The 25114-nt window shown below is 34.3% G+C and overlaps 1 protein-coding gene across 2 annotated transcripts in view; it reads right to left on the bottom strand.

Moving 5' to 3' along the window:
* CACNA2D1 (calcium voltage-gated channel auxiliary subunit alpha2delta 1) overlaps positions 1 to 25114 on the bottom strand; it is a 665469-nt gene that overhangs the window by 155949 nt on the left and 484406 nt on the right. The gene's annotated exons all lie outside the window — the stretch shown is intronic.

Consider the following 25114-nt stretch of genomic DNA (forward strand, 5'->3'; position numbering starts at 1 on the left):
TGAAAATATGATGCAAAGAGGAAACCCTATTAGAATTTGGTCTGCATCATTTCTTCAACTACATAAAGCATATTGCTTATCCTATTTCTTTCCAGAACACCTTATCTTTACATCAACCCTCAAGTTCAAAACTGGCTAACAATAGAAAGTAGAAAATATATTTTGGGAAAAAGAAATACATTCTAAGCATTTGCCATCTGCAGATGTAGACTTATGGACCTAGTTAAAAACTGCCTTTGAAATGGCCAAATCTGCACTAAAAGGGATAACAGTGAATAACACAGGTGTGGTATTTTTCTTTTTAATTTATTGCACATCACAGATAATAAAATCAAGTGACTAATGTTCATGATCTGTCAGGAAATTATCATATAGGACATCTCTGCAATAAAGAAATTATGATAATGATTGGACAGTGACTCCAGTCTAAGGGTAAAGACAGGTAATTCTGTGCAGTAATAATGTATTGTCTTTTACAGCAAGGCTGATAGAGCAAATGGGATTGAAATTTAAAAATATACAGGTGTGTGTGGTTTTTTTTTGTGGAAGTAGGGAAGTATTTTAAGAAAGGTGCTAAACACCATCATTTAAATGCTACTGGATAAAAGAAAACATTGAACTAAATACACGTGAATTGTAAAACAGGGTTGGGACCAGCATTCGAAAGCAGGGCTCATTATTACAGGCTAACAAGATTTTCATCTTTATGGATGTGATTGCTTGCAAAGAGATCAGTTGTGTGCATGTTAATATTCATGAGTTGGGTCAGTTCCATAGTGTTCTGGAGACAGTAGAAAATTCATATTCGTAAGCATGATCCAATGAACACTAAGTGACTAGTTACATGGAAATTCATATTCACGGAGATGACCTGAATGGATACTTGTTATTCATGGGTATTTACATTAATATGCAACATAGCATACAGAAGGGGAGCAACAGAGCTTTTCTTTAAACATTTATGAATGTTACAGTACTATTCAACTGAACAAACAATGGAGTTTATTTATGATATAGATAAACTTCATTATCCTCCAATCTGTCCTGAATATCTGCTTAATTTCCCCAAGTCTCTCAATTCACCCTAGGCAGCAGCTGGCATTCAATTAATTTGAACATTGTAAGGTTTTATTTGTTAGCTGGGCCGCTACTATTCGCCTTTGTCTTTTTTTTTTCTTAGTAGCATAGCAGCTACTTTTTTTTAATGGTTAGGTAGGCTGTGAGCTTAGCTCCTTGTATCAGAAATAGAACTACATGGAAATACTGAATGGACAGAAAAAATGTAAATTTTGAAATATGCTTACAATAATAATTTGTTACTAAAATTAATTTCTGTTTTGTAATAAAAACTCATTTGCAAACAAATCCTGATTATGGTGTTTTCAAAATGTTTTTCCTAAATATTAACTCACTCTAATCATTCTAATTATGTTGAACCATGAAAATAAAATTTACTTCCTTCATGAATTTCTTTCTTCCAGCATTATATGTTATACACAATGAGATACTCTGCTGCTAGCATATACCTCATCATACAAACCTGTATATGTATCTAGGCATATAATAATAGCTCACTTTTTTTTAACACCGAAATCTAAGTTTTACAGCTTTCATAGTGCTTTCCTCAAAACAATTTTGTGATATATAACTAGACTCAGTATTGTCCCAATATCAGAGGAGCTGAAAAAAAAAAGAGGCTGTAAGAGTTTAGTTAACTCATTCTTGGTCACACATGTAGCCACCTATGGAAGAGCTGGAACTCAAACGCAGGTATTCTAACTCCGAGTCAAGGGCACTTTTTTCCATTTTAGATGTATTATTTATGCTTTTTCCCCACAGTGAGGCAATTTTTCAATACTCTCCCATCCCAATAAAACCTTCTTCTGTAGCAAAAAAAAAAAATCAAGTTACACAAAATAAGCCAATGCCTTTTCCATTACACCTCAGGGCCTCTCTCAGAGCCTGAGATAAATAATTTTGTACTTTTCACAGACATTACAAAGTATGAAAAAACATATTTCAATTCCTTTTTTATCTGTACTTCATTACTTTTAAATTTGGGAGTTATAAATATCTCTTGAAAATTTGAGAACTATCTTTTTTCGTAGGCAGCTAGGTGGCTCAGTGGATAGAGTATTGGGACTGCAGTCAGGGAGGCCAGAGTTCAAATCCAGCCTCAGTTATTACTGAGCAGTGTGAGCTTGAGCAACTAACTTAACCTTTATTTCCTCAATTGTAAAATAGGCATAATAAGAGCAACTATCTCTCATAATTGTTGTGAGGATAAAATAAGAATATTTGTAAAGCAGTTAAAACAATGCCAAGCACATAGTAGGTGACATACAAATGCTAGTTTCTATTTATTAGTATTCCATTTAGAATAATGATAGCATTTGTATTTTAGTAAAATCAAAGGCTACAAACATACACATTTATCTTTAACAAGACATAGTAGAGCATTAAATTTCATTTTATTGTTGTTACTCTCTAAGTGTTACATAATGCAGTAGCTTTAATTTTTTCATATATGTGTACACACACAAAAATATAGAAAATAACATTAGAAGAATAGTAATATTACCTCATAACACATGTAATGCCACATACACATAGCATATACTTTGTATACAGCCAAATATTACATAATTATAAGAAGCAGTCTTAGTAAAAATTATCATCAAGGTAATTGCATGAAAAAAGGTACTATAACTACTTTTCCTTAATGAAATATTCTAAACATTAATCCATGTTGAGGTTATCACAGCACATTGAGATTCAGTTAAATCATCCAAATAAAATACATTCAGATGTCTTCTCTGTCTCTTTAAATTAAAATCTAACTACTGATATTTTTTTGGGGGGGGGGGGGGGGATAGACAGGATGGTATAGGAGATAAAATGCTGATTTTAAAGTTAGGAAGACCTGGGTTCAAATCTCAGCTTGGAAAGATTCTAGCTGTGTGACCCAGGGCAAGGGGTATCTCAGTGCCTTGGGACTTTTCAAGACATACCCAGTTGCATCTGTAACCTAGTTAGTAGAGGAAGTTTATGACTGATGAGTTCCTTATGCTGATGAAATCACAGATCTCTCAAGTGTTTGCATATGCAAATGGTAGATAATAAATCCATAAGTCACAGTGCCTAACTGAGTGAATGTTTGATCTGAAGAAATGGTTCTACACTGGGAGTTCCCTACACTACTGAAATCATAGGTCTATATCCCACATAGATGGATAGACAGACAGATAATAGAGATATAGCTATATCCATCTGTCTATACACATGCATACACATATAGGTGTGTTTATATTTATATGCACATGTGGTGTGTGTGTGTGTGTTTGAGTCAATGTAATTTCATGGATAAGAAATCAGTCAGTGTCTGATTCAGATAGATTTGGGTTTAGGTAGCATCCATGACAGATACTGGCTATTTAACCCTGATCATGTCAATTAACTGCTTAGTACTCTCAGGAAACCATGAATCTCTCTAGGTTACAGACAAGTTGCTGATCTGTATCTGTGGAAGGGTTTACCAGATGGGGAGTGTCTGAGTGTCTCTGTCTCTCTCAGTCTCAGTTTCTGTTTCTGTCTTCTCTCTTTCTCTCTCTCTCTCTCTCTCTTTCTCTCTCTCTCTCTCTCTCTCTCATACACACACACACACGCACACAGGCATGCTTTGCACTATGTTTTGAGTATCTTTACTGGTACTAGATTTAAGATTTATCTTAAGGTGAATCAGAGATTTCTTTTTTTTAAGTATAGCTTTGTGGTGGGCAAAATGCCACATAACATAGATTTTACTTTCATATTGTTAGTTTTCTTGAAGGAAAATTGGATAAAAGCTCCTTCAAGGACTGTTCTGTAAGCTTTCTATATAGATTATGTTTTTATGTTATTTTTGATTCTTTTATTTAATTGAAGCCTTGCCCAACACAATTTTTAAAATTGAACTGTTCCTGTTTGTTGAAAAATAACTTGAGGAAACTCATGGCAAAGCACTTGTGTGTGAGTATTCATTTTTCCTTTCTACTTTGATGTTATGACATATGACAAAGGATGCAGTATTTGTATTGTGTGTAGGTTTTTCGTTTGTTTGTTTACAGAATTTAGAAATCACCTAGTCCAGTTAAATGAATTGTAAATAGATATATTTTTAAGTAACAAAGGAATTGCTGGTACAACAGAAGAGAAAGTCCCTCATGCTACTGAAATCACAGATACAAAACACCTCCACCCCTACAAAAAATGTATGTACTGAAGGGAAGAAAGATGCTGAGGGGGCAAAAAGGAGAAAAAGTAAAAGTACAGAATAGCCTTGTAGTTGGGAAGATGGCCTGCCTCTGGGCACATACTGGAACCCTATATCATAAGGTTGAGAGCTATAAAGGACATTAGAGCTAAGGCATCTCAGAGCTAATGTGTTTGGGTTCAAGTCTCACTCAATTTTAAAAAATAGTAATCACTGATCTTCCACTTCTTTCTTGGTCCAAAGAACTCAGAGAACATGAATTGTATAACTGTTAGAATTTTCCCCTAGTAGTTTTGCCTTTTACACAACTAGATCTCAGCTTTTCCTTAAACAGATAAATGATATTTCATAAATATATCATTTTCTCTTTAGATATAATTATAAATTAATAGAACTTGAAGAAATCCTATAGATCAGCTGGTTTCCTCAGAAATATCAACGGAAGCTCAGAGAAGTAAAATAACTTGCCCAAGATTACACAGTCAACTAGTCAAACTCCCTCAAAAGCAGGGCTGGGGTCCAGATCTTCTGAACTCATGAATTACTGTGTTACCATCCAGATTCATAAAATCAGTATTACAAAATCAGGCCTCCTTATGTTGCATGTAGGTTACATATCTCAATAAATCAGTAGATCAATGAACTCATCTTTGTGTTGAAAATAAATTTCATTTTAGGTCTTTAGTTCACTCTCCCTTATATACCCCATGAGTCTGCATACCCTCCATCTCCAATTAGATCACAAACTCTTTGAGGATAGGACCAGCATTGCTTGTAATCTTTGCATCTCTACAGCCTAGCACAGTGTCTTGCAAACAGGTTTGGTCTGTGTATGTGATTTCACGTATACATGGATCTCCTGGTGGAGATACTCCTTCACTAATAATGACTAGTAACTCTGGAAATTGTGTATTTTGCAACGATCCCAAGTAAGTTCCATTAAAACATTTTTGGCTACCCAAACCCATTTTACATTTTATATTTTCTGTAATTATATCTTGGATATTAGTGAGCTGAAATGAATGCATTTCTCTCTCCTTATCTCACCTAACTGAAATATTCCAGTTAGGACAAATTCAGTTCCAGAAACATTTATGAAGTGCCTAGCGTGTCCAAGGTACTGTGTTAGATGCTAGGAATATGCATATGAACAAGGTACCATTTCTTCCTTTACAAGGTTTTCAAATAAATAGGATTAGCTATACAAACAGATACTGATACAATAACTAGCTGTGATATTTTAGTGTAGTTAAAATATGAGATTCTCCCGTACCCTAAAACTTTTGGGAAGAGTACACAAAAAATTAAATCCAGTCTCAATAATAGCACCCAGGAAGTTTACATTTGAGTAAAGGGAGGAGTTATGCCTTACAGTTGTGCAAAAACTACCTATGATAAAATGAGTTTCAGGATTCAGAGTTGTGGACAGTACTAAAAGCTAGCATTTTATATAGAGTCTTAAGGTTTGCAAAATGTTTTTGGAAGTGTTACACAATTTTATCCTCACAATAACACCCGGAGGTAGGTGCTATTATCATCTTCATTTTGCAAATAAGGCAACTGAGGTAAACAGAGGTTAAGTGATTTGCCCCAGGGCACACAACTAGTAATTAGCAGAGATAGTATTTGAACTCAGGGCTTCCTGACTGCAGGTCCAGGTCTCTATCCACTATGCCACTTAGCTGCCTGTAAAAAAGAGCTTTGGAATTTGATGATGTGGATTCTGATCACATCTTGGACATCTGCTGCTTGTTTGACCTTGCGTAAATCCCTTAAACATCCAGAGTCTCAGTTTTCTTAGACACAACTGAAAGGAACAAACACAGCAACAGAAATGACAGGGTGAAGCTGAAATGAGATCTCAGGTCCCTTCCAGCTCTGGATCAATGGCTATATAGTTCTATGTATTCAACCTTCATTTTTCAGATGAAGAAATCAAGTCTATAGGATTGAACCGGTTTGTACAACAGCACATGGGGAGGTTCTTATAAAAGCTGGGATCTGAATCCAGATATTTTCACCCCAGATCAAGTGTTCTTTCTCCTATATTCCTGACTGTGCCTAAAATGAAAGATAATGATTTCCTCCATGTACCCAACCCTATGACTCCAGCACAGACAGATACCACCACTACCACATTACGCCTCATTCTGGACATTCTCCTTCTGTACAGGGAAGTGTGTAGGTGGATATTTGTGAAAGCAGGAAGACTTGCTACTCTTTAGTGAACTGCTCTCACTCAAGTCAGATATAAACCCAGCTTTACTAGAGAGGTTAGGTGATGTCAACTTGCTGTTCCTTTCAAATATACAACAAAATTATCATGTAAATTTCTTTTTTTTCTTCCCTCCTCCTCCCCTCCTCACCCCTCAGATGGCTACCATTAGACACAAATAGGTGTATATATCTGTCTAATTATTTTATAAATAAGTCTATCAGTTCTTTAGATGCAGATATTATCTTTCTTCATATATCCTTTATAGTTAATTTGGGTTATTATATATTATATACATCATATATACATATATGTATATATAATATGTATACGTATTATAATAAACAAAATTACTTATTCACCCAAAGTCATTTTTAAAACAATATTGTTTTAAGATTGCACATTTCTGTGCAATGTTCTCTTGGTAATGATGGTGTATGGGTCCAAGTCGAGACCTTTGCCCCTCACCCCAAAAAGAATTTGGGTCCCATTTGTCTATGGCCCCAGAAAACCCTTATACTTTCTTTGACTTCACTCTAGTCTCAAACAATTGCCTGAGGCTATACTCCATTCAACTGGCTTTTCCTTATCTCTTATTTTTATTCTTATGAACTGGCTCTCCCTATCTCTAGGGACATCCTAATGACATCCTAGTCTTTGATCCCACTTTTATCTTATCAACCTGTCCTTCCAGTTCTTGGTTCCATTGTCTATTCCAGGATGACCCTATTCAACCTCCTAGACATTCCCACAGAATTCTCCCTAAACTCATCCCAGCTTCAGGATATTCTCCCAGCCCCAACTCCAAACATCCAAAATTACTTGGGTATATATAAGATCCCTCCTGGTCCCCATTTAAATGGTGAGATTTCCTCATGACCATTCATCTTTATGGGCATCACTAATGTTCAGATTCCTTAAGAAGCTGGCCTGTATGGGTCATCGATAATAAAACTCTCTCTGGCTAAAAGAAGATTTGGGTGAAATACATTCGGGCAGGACTTGCCATGTTGTGATTTTGGGGTCCCAGCACCCAAGAATCTATACATCATCAGTTCTGCTCATTTCACTCTTCATTATTTCATGCAAGCTTTTCCATGTTTTTCTAAAATCACTGAGCTCATCATTTCTTACAGCACAGTAGTATTCCAGCACAATCATATATTACAACTTATTTAGCCACTCCCCTATTCATGGGCATCCCTGCAATTTCCAGTTCTTTGCCACCACAAAGAGAGCTGCTATAAACCTTTTAGAATATATAGGTTCTTTCCCTTTTCCCCTAAACATCTTTGGAAATAGACCAAGTAGTGGTAATCTATTTCTTTGTATCCCCAGTGCTCTAGTGAAGTTGGGTTTATATCTGACTGGAGTGAGAGCAGTTCACTAAAGAGTAGTGAGTCCTCCTGCTGTCATAAATACCTACCTACACACTTCCCCATACAGGAGGAGAATGTCCAGAACAAGGTGTAATGTGATGGTGGTGGTGGTGGTATGTGGTGTCTGTGTATGTGTGTGTGTGTGTGTGTGTGTGTGTGTGTGTGTATGTGTGTGTGCTGGAGTCATTTTGATCATAGTAGGCACTTAAATGTTTATTGTATTACATTGATGAGCAATTTTCAAAATTTATTTGTTCAATAATCCTTTAATACTTCACAGATCTCAGTTTGTATCGATGTGGTTCTCTGCTCTGCCAACAGAGATTACAACCCCTCTGTGCTGATATGATAGATAGAGAACATCTATCTCTTTGTGGTTAATCTGAGGAGGAGCCTCTTCAAATGTATCTAGGCTGGTCCTCAGACAACAGGTAGAAAGCATAGTCATTAGCCAAGTCCAAAAGAAAGAGTATAATAATATCACCTCTTCATTTAAAATACCTAATATTAAAAGTATGGACAAAAGATTTGGCTGTCTGTTAACTCAATCAGTCACATTAATTGCATTATCTTTAATATGCAAATATATACTATTAACTCAAAATCATTGGGGCATAGGATTCAATGCTTTGGGTTAGCCTTTCATAGGACTGTAGCATCATATGGAATCTCATACATCATTAATCCCTTCATTTTACATATGAGGAGAATTAAGGCTCAGTTAGAGGTTAAGTGACTTTCCCACCTTCCCAAAGCTAAAGTTAAGTATCTGATGCAAGATTTGGACTTTAGTTTTCCTGATTCAAAGCCCAGCATGCTACACCACCATGTTGCTTTGCCTACTGTGGTCACATGTTGCACTGAACCATTCAGACTCTCTATTATCAGTTCTCCCATTTGACCAAGGCCCTTCACCCTCAGGGCAGCAGGTTGAGGTCAGTCATATATGAATGACCACGAAGAAATTTTCCATTACATGAAAATTAATGATATCTAACCTTCATCCATACCAGGTCCTTAAAAACTTAGAGAAGTGTACCACAGCAACTTTCCAAAGTGAAATTTTCATAGGCACTTTTTATGAGCTTTTAAAGCCATGAATAATAACTCTTCTTTCTTGAAACAGATTTCACTAAAATGAATATTTTATGAATTGTCAAGGCCAAACATACTCCAAGCATCGAAAGCTGGAATAGCATACCTTGACTCTTAGGCCTCAACTCTGAATAGCATAAGAAGATTTTGACTGATAATTGAGTCAAAACATCATATACACAGCTCCATTATGCTTACATTCGGTTTTCAAAAACTGGCCTTGGGCTTTGGAGAGCATCTCTTTTACAGTATTCTTCCATTATGCAGTGAAGCTTGTCACCAGAACAAAGGAAAACCTAAATTCATCATCACACAAAAGAAGCATTTTTCTTGTCTGCTAATTCCACAGAAACACACACGTTTTATTTCTCTCTCTTGTTTATGACATGGAGTACAGAAACCTTGACAAGCTCTGAATTCAATTTTTTTTTCCTCTACAAGTTTAATCAATAAAACACTGCACTATTGCTCCCTTTTAAATAGAGCTGGCATATACTTTTGATGATTTATTCAGTGTATAGGGCCCACTATTTGCTGAAGGCAATGTATAACTTTATTTGAAAAGCCTTAAAGCTATTTATAATCTCTGAACAAATGTCAGCAATGGTTCCCTAAAGAAGTAGATAGGCTCTCAGCTGAGAGGGAAGAGGGGAGAGAGTACTTTTGTTACAGTTAATTTATAATATAAAGGTGGCTTTGTTGAGATTCTAAGACTCTTTTGACAGTTTTTTTATAAAGTTGGTTCACAGTTTTAAAGAAATTGTTATTAAAATTATTGACATATCCAAATATCTATACTTCTAAAAAAGTAGAATAATCTAATTGATAGGAAGTATATTTTACTATTTTAGTAACTTCACACCATTTTGTAATAATGCAATTTAAATTATGATCATTTAATATCCTTATGTTGCTAAATCAAAGAAGCAAGACAAGCTTATTTTGTATACATTTATAATCATTTATTTTAATAAAAAAGAACAAATAATCACTTTCAGTTTTCTGGTTATTGTAAATAATTGTGTAGTCATTGATCTACTTTCCAAACACATTAATCACTATGGTAACTTCTCAATTAATGATTTAAATAAGAAAGTTTTAATATATTTTCTATAAAAAAAAGGCAACGACAAATTTATTCAAACTGATGATAAACAATACTTTCTAAATTCCAGCGTTTGTTGATATTATTATCATCACTGTTTCACTCAACATTTTTGTTGTCTTGGTTCTGGGGTTGTGAATCAGATCAGTACCAGTAGTGAAAGCAATATCTTTTTTGAAGGGTGGGAGGATGTAAAGTGGAAGACAAGAAAAAAACAAAAGAAATGTTACAGATCTTACAAATAATATTTTTTAAAAAAATCTATTCTGATTAGGGAAGATATGAAAGAGCACAATTCACTTGAAATCATGGTAAAGCAATGCTCTTTTCCTAGGATCACAGATTTAAAACTAGGAGAGAGCTTCTTAGAGATAATTTAGTTCAGCTCCCTCATCATATTGATGAAAAACTTGAAGGTCAAAAAGATTAAATGACTTCTTCAATATCATAAAGGCTGTACACGGCAGGGAAAAAATTCAATTCTTGGTCATCTGATTCCAAATCTAGTTTTCTTTCACCACTGGCTAGACTCTAGAAAAACTGTAATCAGTTTTATCTCAGCTTGCTCTTGTGCTCTTGATCAAAAGAAGGTCATTGATACTCAGTTGTTTACACTGTTTTGGACTTTTATTCTTGGAACAAAAGGTAACAAAAAAAATCATAGAAGATGTTGACAATAATTATGCTGAATAATTTTAATATTATTTTATATGCAGGAAATATCATCATATTTCATTCTCTCTTTAATCACTCTCCTCTCCCCTCTGATTGGAGGGCTTCAGGGTGGAGCACCCAAAGCCTTACTTCATAGAAGGCAGAAATTGGATTCCCAGTTCTCTCTACTTTGTTGCAATGGGTACCACCTGCCATACCCATCTCCCTGGTGCCCACCCCACTTTCCAGCCTCCTTTTGTGTACTATCTTCCCCCATTAGATTGTATGCTCATTAAGGGCAGGGGCTGTCTTGCTTTTTCTTATTTTTATCTTCAGTGTTTAGCACAGTGCCTGGCACATAGTAGATGCTTAATAAATATTTATTAAATTGAATAAAAGCAATAATTTACAAATTTTCACTTAAATATTAATAAAAGATGCATCTAATTTCATATTTTTCATTACCAAACACTCACTGATGCAAAAATGCAATGATCTTAGTGTAATAATTCAAGAAATAAAGAAATACTCATGAAGGGTATTGGGGGCCCCTCAATTTTAATATATTTTGTTTTTGAAACAAAATTTTCCTAATGAAGAAATCTCAAATTAACTTATTTATTATTCACAGAATAAAAAATTTCTAGGTTTCCATAAAGACTAAGAGTTTGTTACAAGATAGTTTATTCTCTTTCCACCCTTCCTAATAAGGGTAATTTTCATATTATGGTGAAAGAGATGACAATTAAAATAGATGAATTTAACATGAGCTAAGTAAGACAAGTCTTATTTTGTTCAGTGCCACTAATCTCTAGAAAGAAAAATTTTAATAAAAAAAAAGAGAATCCACTGATCCAATTAAGAGTCCAGACAATAAGAATCCACTTTAAGAACTGAAGAATGTTCATAAATATTAAAATGAACAGACCATTTTTAGTGGATTTGACTAATGGAATCTAATCTAATCTCAATGTAAATGAAAGATTAATAAGGTATAGGGGGATAGACAGGCCAGATCTAATCTATCTAATCACATCTCAGGCAACAGAACCCAACTTAGACTGTGGATGGGGAGAACAGAATGCACCAGAGTATGTGAGAAAACTAATGAGGAGATAAGCCTTATTCCTACAGTTAATTTAGTATACATACTAAAAGCCCCTCATCCTTGTCTATTCCCCAGCACCTGTAAAACTGAGTTTTCTGGACCTATTTCCTATTCCTTTAGGTTCCTATAGAGTTACCACCTGGATAAAGCCTGTAACACAGCCATCCCCATACTGACACCTGCTAACCATGGAATCTGCAAGGGGTGAAACCAAAGAAAACCACTTCATGAAATCCCATACAAGAAGAAAAACTGGAACCAATGTCATAGTTTGTCTCTGTCAATAAAAGGATTTAAAGGTGTCAGTAGGGGATTATTGGAGGTTTGGGAGATTTTGAGATATAGCTGCTAGAAAATTCATATGTAGAACAGAAGACCGCATAATAGCTCCAAGTCATTTATCCTCCATCCATCACTTTAACTTTTAGAGTGCCTAAAACTGGTGATCTTCTATCTTCTGGCTCTATAATCATCTTGAACAATATGATTTAGAACCCCATGGTTCCATGAAAATGACAAAGCAGTGAAATGACCATTTGGCTATGAGAGTTCTAGCATTGCCTCTACTACTGAATCACTGTCTTGATATCAGGCAAATGACAACCCCCCTGAGTTTCAAATATCTTTTTATAATATGAGGATTATGAGATCGTTATAATAACTTGTAATAAGCCTATCATAATGTATAATAACAATAACCCTTACTATAACTTCCTTACCTCAAAGGGTTATTGCTAGGATAAATTGAGATAACATGTGAAAATGATTTTTAAATACCACTAAAGAAATTTAGGATATTTTATTTTTAGCCTCTTCAGTTAAGTGAAAAGATTTTGATACTGAGGCACAAGTCTCTTTTGTATTTCATATATAATGCACTCTCACATTTGGGATTATAAATGATTGTAGATTTAGAACCTTAAAAAGTCTTATTTCAGCCTGGAAATGGCTAAAATACTTTATATAATAACTGATCTTCTTTCCTTGAAGGGAATGCATCTCTTAGTTGTAGAGAATTGAAAAACACCACTTATTTTCCCAACTAAAGCCAATTTCTTCACTGGAGCATATCCATATAGCCCTCACACTGAAATATAACCTTCAAAAGAAGTAAATTTGATTATGCTATATGATTTGCAAATACAACCCCTAACTTCACATTCATCACCTATAGCATGTCTTATATTTTACAAGGCACTTTCCACAGAACAGAACAAGACCTTCAATCTATTCCTGCATTACAGGGTGGGGAAAAAAATTTCTCAAGGATAAAGGAGACAAGTATTTATTATGTGCCTACTGTGTGCTAGACACTGTGCTAAGCGTTTGACAAATATTGTTTCATTTGAGCCTCACAACAACTCTGTGGGGTAGGTAACATTACAGGAAGTGAAAAAATGCTAAGAAGCTGAATCAATGCTACAATTGGAAATGATAAACTCAGATATATTTCATTCTAAACAGTGGCTCATTAGACAATTTAAATGGAATAAAAGGGGAAATAATCTACAACACAAACATCCAAATATCTCAGTATGATTATGTATACCACAATGAAATTTAGTTAGTAATCATTTTCTTCCTAAATAAGCGACATAGGGAAAACAAGAAAGTGAGTAATAACTTCTATCTTGCTGTGAGCAGAGGCAGCAACCTTATCTCCTCCAGTGCTTATTCTAATCAATCTGGTCTACTCAGTAGTCCCTGAAACATGCCTTATGTTTGCCTGCCTCCATGCTTTGGTTACCAGATTTCTCAGACCTGGAATATTCTTTTTATTAATATCCAAATCCTCCTACCTTTTCTTCAAATAATTCATCCAGATCCACTTCATCTGTGATGTCTGTTGTCATTAACTCAGGCAGATGTGAGTTTTTCCATTTGCTGAAATCATGTTCATTCATTTAACAAGCATTTGTTATTTTAAGTGTCTTGTTAAATAAATCCCTAGGGAACTGAAGGTCCATGCCACTCATTTAACCATATATGGGATGGTTCAGTATGCTACAGTATGGTATGGTAGGGTAATGTAGGGTATAGTATGGTATTCTTATCCTTCTATAGTGGTTAGACTGATTTGGACCTGCTGGACAGAGAAAAGTCATGGAGGAAATATCTGGGTCTTTTTGTTGAAATGCAGTCTAGGTGAGATAGAGAATATCAAAAGACATACAACACTGATCTTAATTTTTCTCCTGCTTCAAGTTGAGCCTTCAGAAAAAAAAAAGCAAATGGCAGATATAGATTATCTGGTGAATATCTGAGCCCACTTTGGATACAAAGGGAAGCTAGGTATATAGTGAATCAAGTGCTGGCCTTAAAGACATAAGAACACTTACTAGCTGTATGACCCTCCCCATCCTCACCCCCAGCAAGTTACTTAACCATTCTCACACTCAGTTTCTTCATCTGTAAAATATAGATATTAAAAAGCATTGATTATGGGGATAATAACAGCATTAATTTTATAATAAAACAAAATTAGATGTTTATTTCAAGCCTCAGACCCCTAAAGGGATTTTGTGAGGACCAAGCGAGATAATACATGTAAAGTTCTTCACAAACTTTAAGACACTATTTATGTTAATTAATAGTATTAACAATAGTTGTTCAACATATTTTTTAATTCAATTGGATTATAATCACCTTGACAACAGAGATGATGCCAGACATTGCTGTATATCTCACAGGACCCAGCACTCTGATTTGCATGAGTAGGAGCTCGGCATATACACACACACAGAGACACATACTTAATCATAATCCATTGTCACTCATTTCCATTAAAGACTCAGAAAACTGGAAGAAATTTTGATACAGGGGTGTGATAAAGTAGAAAAAGCAATGGACTTGACTCTAGAATACCTGGGTTCAAATCCTAACTCTACTTCTTATTAGCTGTGTTAAACTAAACAACTTATTTCACTTCTCTAGGCCTTTAATTTCCTCATCTGTAAAATGATTACATTGAATCTGGTGATCTCAAACACCACTTTACATTCTAAATCCTATGATTATTTAATCTTGTCTGACTTGCTTTCCTTTATGCAAGTAAACGTATCAGTTATTCAACACAAATTATCAAATTTTTTTGATGATTACTTAGGGTAATGATCTTTAGGGATGAAGATTTGGCATCCTCCTTTAGACAGCCAATTCCTGGGTTAAGTACCTTTTATTCCCCCTCCTGTGCAATTAAAGTATCTTCTGATTTAATCTCATTCCTTCTTGTTTTGGGGCTATGGCATTTTGATGGAAGAATGGTTTTTGAGGTGAGGGAGCAATGACTTCTCAGTTCCCCTAAAATGCTATTTCACTTTTTTATGAGGCTTTCAGAAATCAAACAATCAGTTGGGAATTAAAATAAAACTTACTTCATGGGTCTTCGATACACAGATACCTTGAATACATACATTCCTTGGAATCTTGCGGGAGAAGTGTAACTAAGAGATGGAGATTTAATTAGATGTGAAAAATCTATCTTTGCCTTAGTTTTGAGAATGCATTAGTGCAGGCTGAGATTGGAGGCCACATATACATCTGGCTTGGTGAATTAACAATGAAGGATCAAAACACATTGAAACCAACTAATCAGATGCAATAGAAGGAGGGGGATAACAAGTCTCCTGGGGACCTGAGTGATACTGTTGATGAGCTCTATACACTGACTGGTACTTAAGGGTGTGCATCAACTAGTTTTTAAACAGAGAGCTGCCTGGTGGTTTCAAGCAGCACAGATCAGATGTGTTCTACTGTCATACATATTAATCTGTTTAAATCAAGAGCAGTTGCTTCTTGCTCTAAGCACCTTATAATCTTTAGAGGAAAGGAAGTAAATAAAATTTCTAACAAGAACAGTAGACTTCAATGAAAAAAAAAGTTTTAAGCTAATAACATTTTTCTCATTAGTCAAAGTGAGTTACTCAGACCATTTTCTAAATATATTTCTGGAAAGGTCTATCTTACCGTGACACAACATAATGTTTTTATATCTTTGAAACATATAAATGGCTATTTAACCAATTTCATTAGAATAATAATATTATTTCAATAAAGGTATTTTAAAATTAATATGTTTCTTAAACTATAAATGAAGCTAATGTGCAGATGAATCAATCTCTCTATATACATGTGCATTTCTGCTAGAGAAGGAAGGGACCTTATGTGTGTGTCTTCAAGCCTAATTCCCTCATTTCACAACTGAGAAAAACAAGGCTCAGAAAAGTGAAGAGATTTCTCTATGACCATTCATCTAGTAAAGGTCTGAGGTAAGACTGAATCCCATAAGTTCTGTCTGTCAAGGCCTTAGTGATCTGCTTGCTTTGATAATTTAAAAACAGTAAATTTACAAAGGTCAACAGCTTTCCTTTTGATTCTCTCCAAAATCAGTTTACATAAGACCCCAGAAACCCTATATGAAGCCAAAACAAGCAAATATCAACAAACTTCCTTCTTCCTTTATAGGAGGTATTCTTAACCTGGGGTCCATGAACTCTGTCTCTGTCTCTCTGTGTCCTGTATGTGTGTTTGTGTGTGTGTATCAGTTTAACTTCATTGCAATTGATTCCCTTTCTAATCTTTTGTATTTTATTGTATGTTTTTAAAAATATCATTCTGAGAAGGGGTCCATACACTCCCCCCGGACACTGTGTATTCACAACACACACACAAAATATTAAAAGCCTCAGCTCTACAGGCTTGTTCCTTCAAGCAAAAAAAAAAAATTGTAATCATCCAGTTCTATTAGGAGAGGGAAAATAAGCAAGCATCTAATCTACATACATATATATGCATATATAAATGTATTCCTTTCAATTATACTTTAGCATGTACAAGTTAAACCACTGGCAATGAGAAAGAAGGGACTCTATCAAATTCAGGCAATACAAAGGTACACATTTGCAAAATGAAAGACCTTCACAAATTTGGAGAACTCATCAAAAATCAAGAGATACACAATTCTTAGTAAATACCTCAACACAATGTTATGTTTCTTTCACTTCCTACTAAGTCATCATTATATTTATTCTAAATGGTAATCCTTCCACCAACTCACATGAATTTCAAGTAGTTGGCTACACCACCACAGGAAAATAAGGGAAGCTCTTTAAATAAAAAAAAAAAAACAACAAAAATAAAAAAAATTATGAGATCTAAAAGCTGTAATCCAGGAGCTACAAGGATCAATATTTCATTTCTGATTTTTTAATCTGATTGAACATATGTATAAGGATAATGAAACCAACAGTAATATATTGTCTTTTAATGAATCACTTACCTTTTACTTTTATTCAAATAGCTACTGGCTGAATTCATATATCCAGGCAAGAAAGAACAGCGACTTATCCATGCTTGACAATTCTTAACCCTAGTATCAGCTCTATTTATGAATTAGATAATAAGTAATATCCTTCCCTTCACTTCCCCACAAGGAATGAAAAAAAAATTGTTACATTTACAAGGCCCTAAAAAGAACTGGACTCAATACTATGAAGTTTCACAGAAGTCATAATATTTATTACATAGAGGTAGGCATATTACAAAATTCCTTCATATTCCTGCTGTACTCTTCAAATCTTCATTCCCTTGGCTCCCTTTTCAAGTTTAACTGCATATCTGAAATTCTGATATGATTGCAAATGATTATACTAAAATCTCAGAACATATTGCATGATATAATTCCACCTTCAAGAAAAATTTGCCATGGTTTAATTACTTAGAATACATCTCATATTTTTCTTAAAAAAATAATATCTTTTGACATACTCAATTTATAAATATTATATTCAAATATCTAGAGTTTATTAGTTTTTCAAATTGCAAGTTTGAATTTGAAAATGAGCCATATATATCTTTTGATTTGATTACTTTTATTTAAAAAAAGTTTCTCCTTTTGATAGTCAATCAATTTTCCTTTGAAATGATTTTTACTCTCCTTCCTAACACATATTTCCTTTCATATTAATCTTATTTGATTTTTTAAAGCACACATTTTCTTGTCAGATTCTATTGCACATCATATTGATGGAAGCAAGGGTCTTAGACATAACTTGTCAGTTTCCTCCTTCCATTCTACCTATATTTTTTTCAAGTAAAGTTCTTTTATTTTTTTCTAATTCTGTTCAATCTCTCAATATTGATTGAGTTGAGGTATCAGCCTTACCCTTCATTAATATTTCCATCAGTAGCTCATTTGTCTTTCTATTGCCAAGTTCTATAAGAATTTCATGGTTACATTTGTTAGTCCAGAATTGCTAATCTTTCCAACTTTTTTTTTTTGTTAAAGTCCAAGTTGGTTATTCATGTTTTACATTGCTCTGGTGCTTACCATTAAAACATGCTTTGATTATGCTATTTTGCTTGATTAGTTCTATTAAGTAGATATGCACTATCTTGATGCAGAACAGGACAGTTTTAAATCATGAGAAAATTGAAATCATATCCTGCCCCCAGGAAAGTACATCTATTCCCATTATATGTATGACCACACATACTAAAAATACTTTTAATATACCATGTTATTCTTAAACCCTCACTAGTTTGCTACCAAAAGTTCTCATGGAATTGTTTACTTGTGAAGCCATAAAAGCTATTTATTTTTTAAAGAAAGAAATACATTTCTCAGAATTCTATCCAAAATAATATTTATTATACTGTGATTGGATCAAATTTATTGCTTTTGTTTAATATCCCCAGTTCATTTTCCTATGAATGTGCCTGTCCTTTCACACAGTTTGGAGACAATTCCCATCACAGAGAACCAATCTCTGTCTAATTCATCACTTCTTGGGAAAACTCATATTGCTCTGAATTCAAAGTTCACAAATCTAATCTGCTGGATGAAAACCTGCGATATTACTACTGCCTAGTAAATATTTCATAGGTATTATTAATTTTTAGGGAGCTTAAAGAGGTTTTCATTAAAAGGAAGCTTTTATGAGATTCCCAACCATCTTACCTGAGGTAAATCTCCAAATTAAGGTACCATTCTATGAACTATGGCACCACTCTGTAGGCACAGTGTGACTTCAGAAAAATAATGCGGATCTCAAAAGCATGGAAACTGTGCATATTTGAATTTTTTTATGCAGGATCATATATTTAGAGCTAGTATGCTTTCTGCTTAGCATGTTTTTTTTTTCTGTAGTATTTGAAGTCACAGATTGTTAAACTGTTCCCTAGACAAGTAGGTCATATACATATATAAAGTTAATTCCATAATAAAACCACATTAAGTGTTTATTTTAAACTTACAAAATTCTATTAGTAACTCAATATTCTTCACATCATTATTTTGAAAAAGTAAAAAAAAATCTAAAAAGCTTAGGAATCTTAACAAGGATAATAAGATGAATGTGAAACTGAATAAGAATATGTCAATGCTATAAAACATGATAACAGTTTCATCTGAAAATGTGACAAGGCTTTCTACCTCACTCTTGATCACAAGTTCAATAATATACCTGAAAAATTTTAAATAGTTACACTTTCAATTTTTGATGTAGTATGCTATATGTCAAGTGAAATAAAGAATTGAAACAATTATTTGTATGATGAAACTTCAATTATCTTAATATTTGAAGCAAACATGTCTGGTTTTGTTTTGGCCTAGCTCATGTTCCCTAAATACATGATTTCTCTATTCAAGAAATTACATTAAAACCACAAAGGTTAGAAGTTGGCTGAACAATATGAACTTAAGAGCAATTAAAACACTGGGTAAAATAAACAGAAAACATTTTCTCTTCCTGTTGAATTATCACAGCTTCTGTCAGGGAACATCTGCAGTCTATATACACAAATCAAATAGGCCCTCTGGAGAGATATGGACTCCAATTATTCAGTAGAAAACTTAGCATTTAATTCAATTCTATTCTATGTTCAAAGAGTAGATGTGAAATAATGGTAATTATTCATGCATACTTTCTGTGCAATGAAAAGTGAACCAAATAAATGTATAATCCTTTGAGGAGTTTTTCTATTCAGTTACAACACAAAAGTGAGAGTTTAAAAAGACTCTAAACTACATGGAATGCTTTGGGAGGAAAAATAAAGAAAGCTAAATATCTCCAACTCCCCCCAACTACATGCAAATTTAGCAAGGTAAATTGGGGAATGCCTCTTACTTTTATATGCTTGGCTCAATTCCCTATGTAATTAAGAAATGAGACCCAAAAGACAATATTCTAAAACCTTTCTTCAATGTGATAAATGTATCCCTGAACCAATATCAATCCTCACTTCCACATGATGAAACAGAAAATCAATGAGTCACACAGACAGAAGAGACTAAATCACAACTGGTCAAAAGCGAAACAGTGGGGCAGCATGTACTGCAGCTTCGAAAACAAGATATAAATAAGATGCAAAATATCAGAATTAGGATCCATATGATTTAGAATAAAATTAGCATGTGATAATCTGCTTGGTGACTCAATGAATTCTTAATTTAATTTGGTATCACCCACTCCTGAAACTTTTTGGGAGGAGGTGAAATGGCATTAAGTAATTTAGATTTAGTGGATTTTTAGCTTAATATATAATAGTGGAATATGACACACCAAAGAGCCAATGTGATCTTAGATTTTTATTAAGACAGTCATGTTATCTGGGTACAAAGGAGGTGATGGTCCCCCTGTACTCTGTCCTTGTTGGATCTAATCTAGAGTATTATGTTCACTTATGGGCACCCCATTTTAGGAATTACAGCAGAATCAAAGAAAAGTCTTCTTATATTTTATTCTCTGCCACATACTCTTTGATCCACCAACACTGATCTCCCTGCTGTTTCATCAATAATACACTCCATCTTTTGGCCCTAGGAATTTTCTTTGCATGTCCCTCATGCCTCAAATGTTCTTCCCCCTCATCTCTATCTGGCTTCCATCGTTGAGTCGTTTCAGTCACGTCCAACTCTTTGTGACTCCATTTTGGGGTTTTCTTGGCAAAGATATTGGAGTAGTTTGCCATTTTATTCTCCAGCTCCTTTTACAGATGAAGAACTGAGGCAAACAGGGTTAAGCCACTTGCCTAGGGTCACACAGCTAGTAACTGCCTGAGGCTGGATTGGAATTTAGGGAGATGAATCTTACTGACTTCAAGCCCAGTGCCATATCCATTGGGCCACCTTGCTGCTCACCTGGCTTGCTTTACGTCCCAACTAATATCTTACCCTTCACAGGAAGTCTTTTCCAATTCCTTTTAATTCTATTGCCTTCTCTCTGTTAATTATTTCCTTTTTAGAGCTTGTACATATTTGTCTATTTCCTTCCTCATTAGATTGTGAGCTCTTTGAGGGCTAAGGCAGTTTTTGCATCTTTTTGTATCATCAATGTTTAGCACAGTGCCTGACACCATAGTAGGCACTTAACATATGCTTACTGACTGACTGACAGGATGGTAAAAGGACTGGAGACTATTAATATATAAGGATGTTTTGAAAGAACTGGTAAGGGTTAGCCAGAAGAAGAAAAAACTTTGGGGGCAAAAGGGTGAGGGAGAAGAGAAATGCTTCATTCCTCAAGATTTTCTGAAGTACACATATCTTTATTCTCTACCATTTTATTATGGCTTCCAGGTGTTACTAGGTGGTACAGTGGATAACAGTGCTGAGCCTCGAGAAGATCTGAGTTCAAATCCAGCCTCAGACACTTATTAGCTGTATGACCCTAGACAAGTCATTTAACCTCTGTTTGCCTTAGTTTCCTCAACTGTGAAATGGGAATAAAAACAGCACCTAATTTGTAAAAACAGCACCTAATTTGCAGGGTTGTTTCCAGGTTAAAATGAGATAAGATATGTGAAGTGCTTAACTCAGTGCTTGGCACAGAGTAGATGCTGTGTGAATGCTAATTTCCTTCCTATTTTTCAGTCTCAGTTTCCTTATCTGCAAAATGGAGCTATTAATAATACTTACTAAAAAGAGTGTTTATGAGGATCAAATGAAATAACATGTTCAGTTTTTTGCAAACCATCAAATCACTATATAAAACTTCCTGTATCCTGATTGCTGGCTAAGAGTATGATGGTGCACACTAATTCAGTGGGTTAGGAAGCACTGCCAGTTACTGCCCAGTGAATTGTGGTTAAGGTCATAAGGTATTTTCCCATTGCCTTAAGTGCCACAGAATATAAGTTGGAGAGAGAAAAACATTCCTTTTTAATTTTTTTCTAAACACTACCCCATCTATTTTTTTTTTCCCATCTAGTATACTTCTGGCTCATGGAAACTTGGAGTATGTGAAAAAGAGTTGATTGACTAGCCCATCAAGTATGGTATGGCAAAAGGGTTTACTCCAGGGATTTGCATATGAGCTTATTTACTGGAGATTTCATTTAAGATTTTGAATACACCAAATATCATGGGGCACAGACACTTGATTCTGAATGTTCTATGCAAGAAAATAATTAATGGGATTCTTAAACAGATGACATATATGCATATATACATATATATTACTAATTTTAAAATATTCTTCTTTGCAGTTTCTCCTTCCTTTTCATTAGCATGCCAACATTTTCAAAGAGGTCACAACTTCAGGTTCATTTTCCCCTCTTTTATGTTGGACAATATTTCTCCACTTCTTTAGTCATATTCTTTGGTGACTGAATTACATACTACATTGACCTTAGTGCACATCAGTTTTAAGATTCTTTTAAATTATCAATGGGCAAAAAACAAAAAAAAACAAAAAAACAGAATACTGTAAAGTTTTATGCTCAAAATACTAAATATAATAACTGAGAAGATATTCTCTTTCTTAAATCTCATATAATTATCAAATATTAGTGTCATCCTCAAGTTTTTTACATTGCCTTTGAATCTCTGTTTTCTTCTACACAAACTATATATAACTTACCAGTTATACCTAGACTAGAATAATTGCTTTGTTTTGATTTAACAAAGCATTATTTACAAGCAAAACATTTCTCCTTTGGTTGAGAAATCAAATTTCCTGCAGCCAGGATTGTGAACAATCTCAGCATATTAAAGCTTCATCATTATAGCTGCTCCCAATCTTTCATTTTGCCAAGACTTTGTCAGATTCTCTTGCTATACAGGGCCTACTCTGTACAGTGCTTTCTCCAGGAAAAAATAAGTTGTATATTTTTAAAATTAAGAAAGATAAATCAAGATAAAGAAGTATGTCTGCTGTGTTAATGCTTAACACATTAAATTCTTCCCATAGTTTTAAGTAACTTTAAAATTTAATTTTGTGTATGGTGTTATGAGGAGAGACTGAGGCTGAGACAGAGAACCCCTTCTCTGAGGGGTTCTGAGCTGCAGTAGAAATAAAGTCATTCAGGTATCCACACTAAGTCCTGCAGCAATATGGTGAAACCCTATTAGCAGAGGGTCCTCAGACTCCATGTGAGAAGGGGCAACTAATGTAAGTCATAAAAAGAGAGCAGCTGAAAGCTTCAATGCTGACCAATATTCAGATTCCAACCTTTGTGTGGTAGGGAGACCTCATCTCAAAAACAAAAAAAAAAAACAATAAAATCACTTTTATGTCACTAATAAAATTACTACTACATTTCTCTAAAAATGAAGTTTTCCAGTACTCTTCTAAATCTCAGTTGAAATGTTTTAGAGGTGTTTTTTGTTTGTTTGTTTATTTGCTTTTGGGGGAAAAAAAAAGAAATCTCACTCAGTTGCACCTGTTTGGTTCTTCATCTTTGATGTCACAGGCAGGGAAATGACAAGGTTTGGCTAGTGAAGCCTCGATTGTACCGTGGAGCATTTCCAAAATGGAAGATTCTAGCATAAATGTTTCAGATATTAAAGGTTCCAGAAAAGAGGCAGGGTAGGGGGCACCAAAAAGGTTTATTGGACTATCATATGGTTTTACCAATTCTTTAAATGATTTTCCTTAATTTCAGGATATCATTATGCATTAATAAACAAAACTGAGTTTCACAAGTACAATGTAAACTGACACACCTTGAGTTAGAGTAAATAAGCATTGTCTGCTCTCTTGCCTACTATGTGAGAGCACTGTCCTATGTCCTGGAGATACAAAAAATGGCAAAAGACACTCCCTGCCCTCAAGGAGTTTACAATCTAATTTCATGCCATTAGCCTGAAACTCAATCATCTTTAGTAGCTGTGATTAAGGGACGAGCATTTACTTAAATGAACAAATAGCTCCTGAAAGTGGAATATAAAGAGAAAAATAACTGATGGATTGGTAGTCTTTCTCATTTCTGTGGACATTTTTATTTTTAGCTACAATGTATTTTTTTAAAATTTCATTAAGGCAGATCTTTATAACAGTTTTAATTGAAGGTATGACTTCAAAACTATGGCCTGTTCTTTTTTCTAAATATAAATTAACAAATCTATTAAGTTTCATTTTATATGTGTATATCTATAAATTATTTTTTCTTCTTTAATAGAATTTTCATGCTTTTGTTTTTAACGCTGTCTAAAACTCTTTCTATACCCCTCGCCAATGTCCCACACCCAAGGTTCCATTCCCCTCCCCAACCACATACCTCTGCAATGAGTGAAGGGAGGTATCTTTTTAAATCTCTTTGTGGCCAACACTGTTTTTGTAATTCTGCAATATTCATTTTAGACTGTTTTGAGGTTGTATTTATTTCCATTTCCATTTCCATTTTTATAGTTACTGTGTATATTTTTTTTTTGGTTCTGCTTAGTTCACTTTGCATCATTTCATGCAAGTCTTTTCCATGCTTCTCTTTATTCATTATATTTGTCATTTCCACTCAAATACCACAAATTTCTTAGCCTTTCTCTAAAAGGTATCTCCTTTGTTTTAAATATTCCTATTTGTTAAAGTAATTATACAGATTTTCTTTATGTGAACATTTCCTCATAAGCAAAAACTTCAGGTGGATCTTCCCACCTCCCCATACTTCATCTTCCAAACCATGTTTCCCATCATTCCATCTTAATATATTTATTTTCTTTATTTGTACATCTGGTCTTCTTATTATATGCCTCTAAAAGGTTCAGTAGCTCTTTTTTTTTGCCTGAAATTCAAACTCCTCATTCTGATATTCAAGGTCCAAATGTACATGGTCATAATCTTATATTCATTACTACTCTCTTTTGCATAATTTATATTCCAGTTTAACCTTAACCCTTTGACTTTCTTATTTCACATTTCCTCTTTTGTACCTTTGATTAAATTGTTGTTTAGAATACTCTCTCCCCAACCTCCTTTCCATCTCTCATTTTCTTCACATATTAAATTCCTACCAATTTGTTAGATACATTTCAAAGCCACCCCAAAGCCAGACGCACTTTTCTAATCCTGTCTGCCACAAGGTAACAAAC

Source organism: Vombatus ursinus, unplaced genomic scaffold (genome assembly GCF_900497805.2).
Source record: "Vombatus ursinus unplaced genomic scaffold, bare-nosed wombat genome assembly UNPS02014830.1, whole genome shotgun sequence".
Classification (NCBI taxonomy): domain Eukaryota; kingdom Metazoa; phylum Chordata; class Mammalia; order Diprotodontia; family Vombatidae; genus Vombatus; species Vombatus ursinus.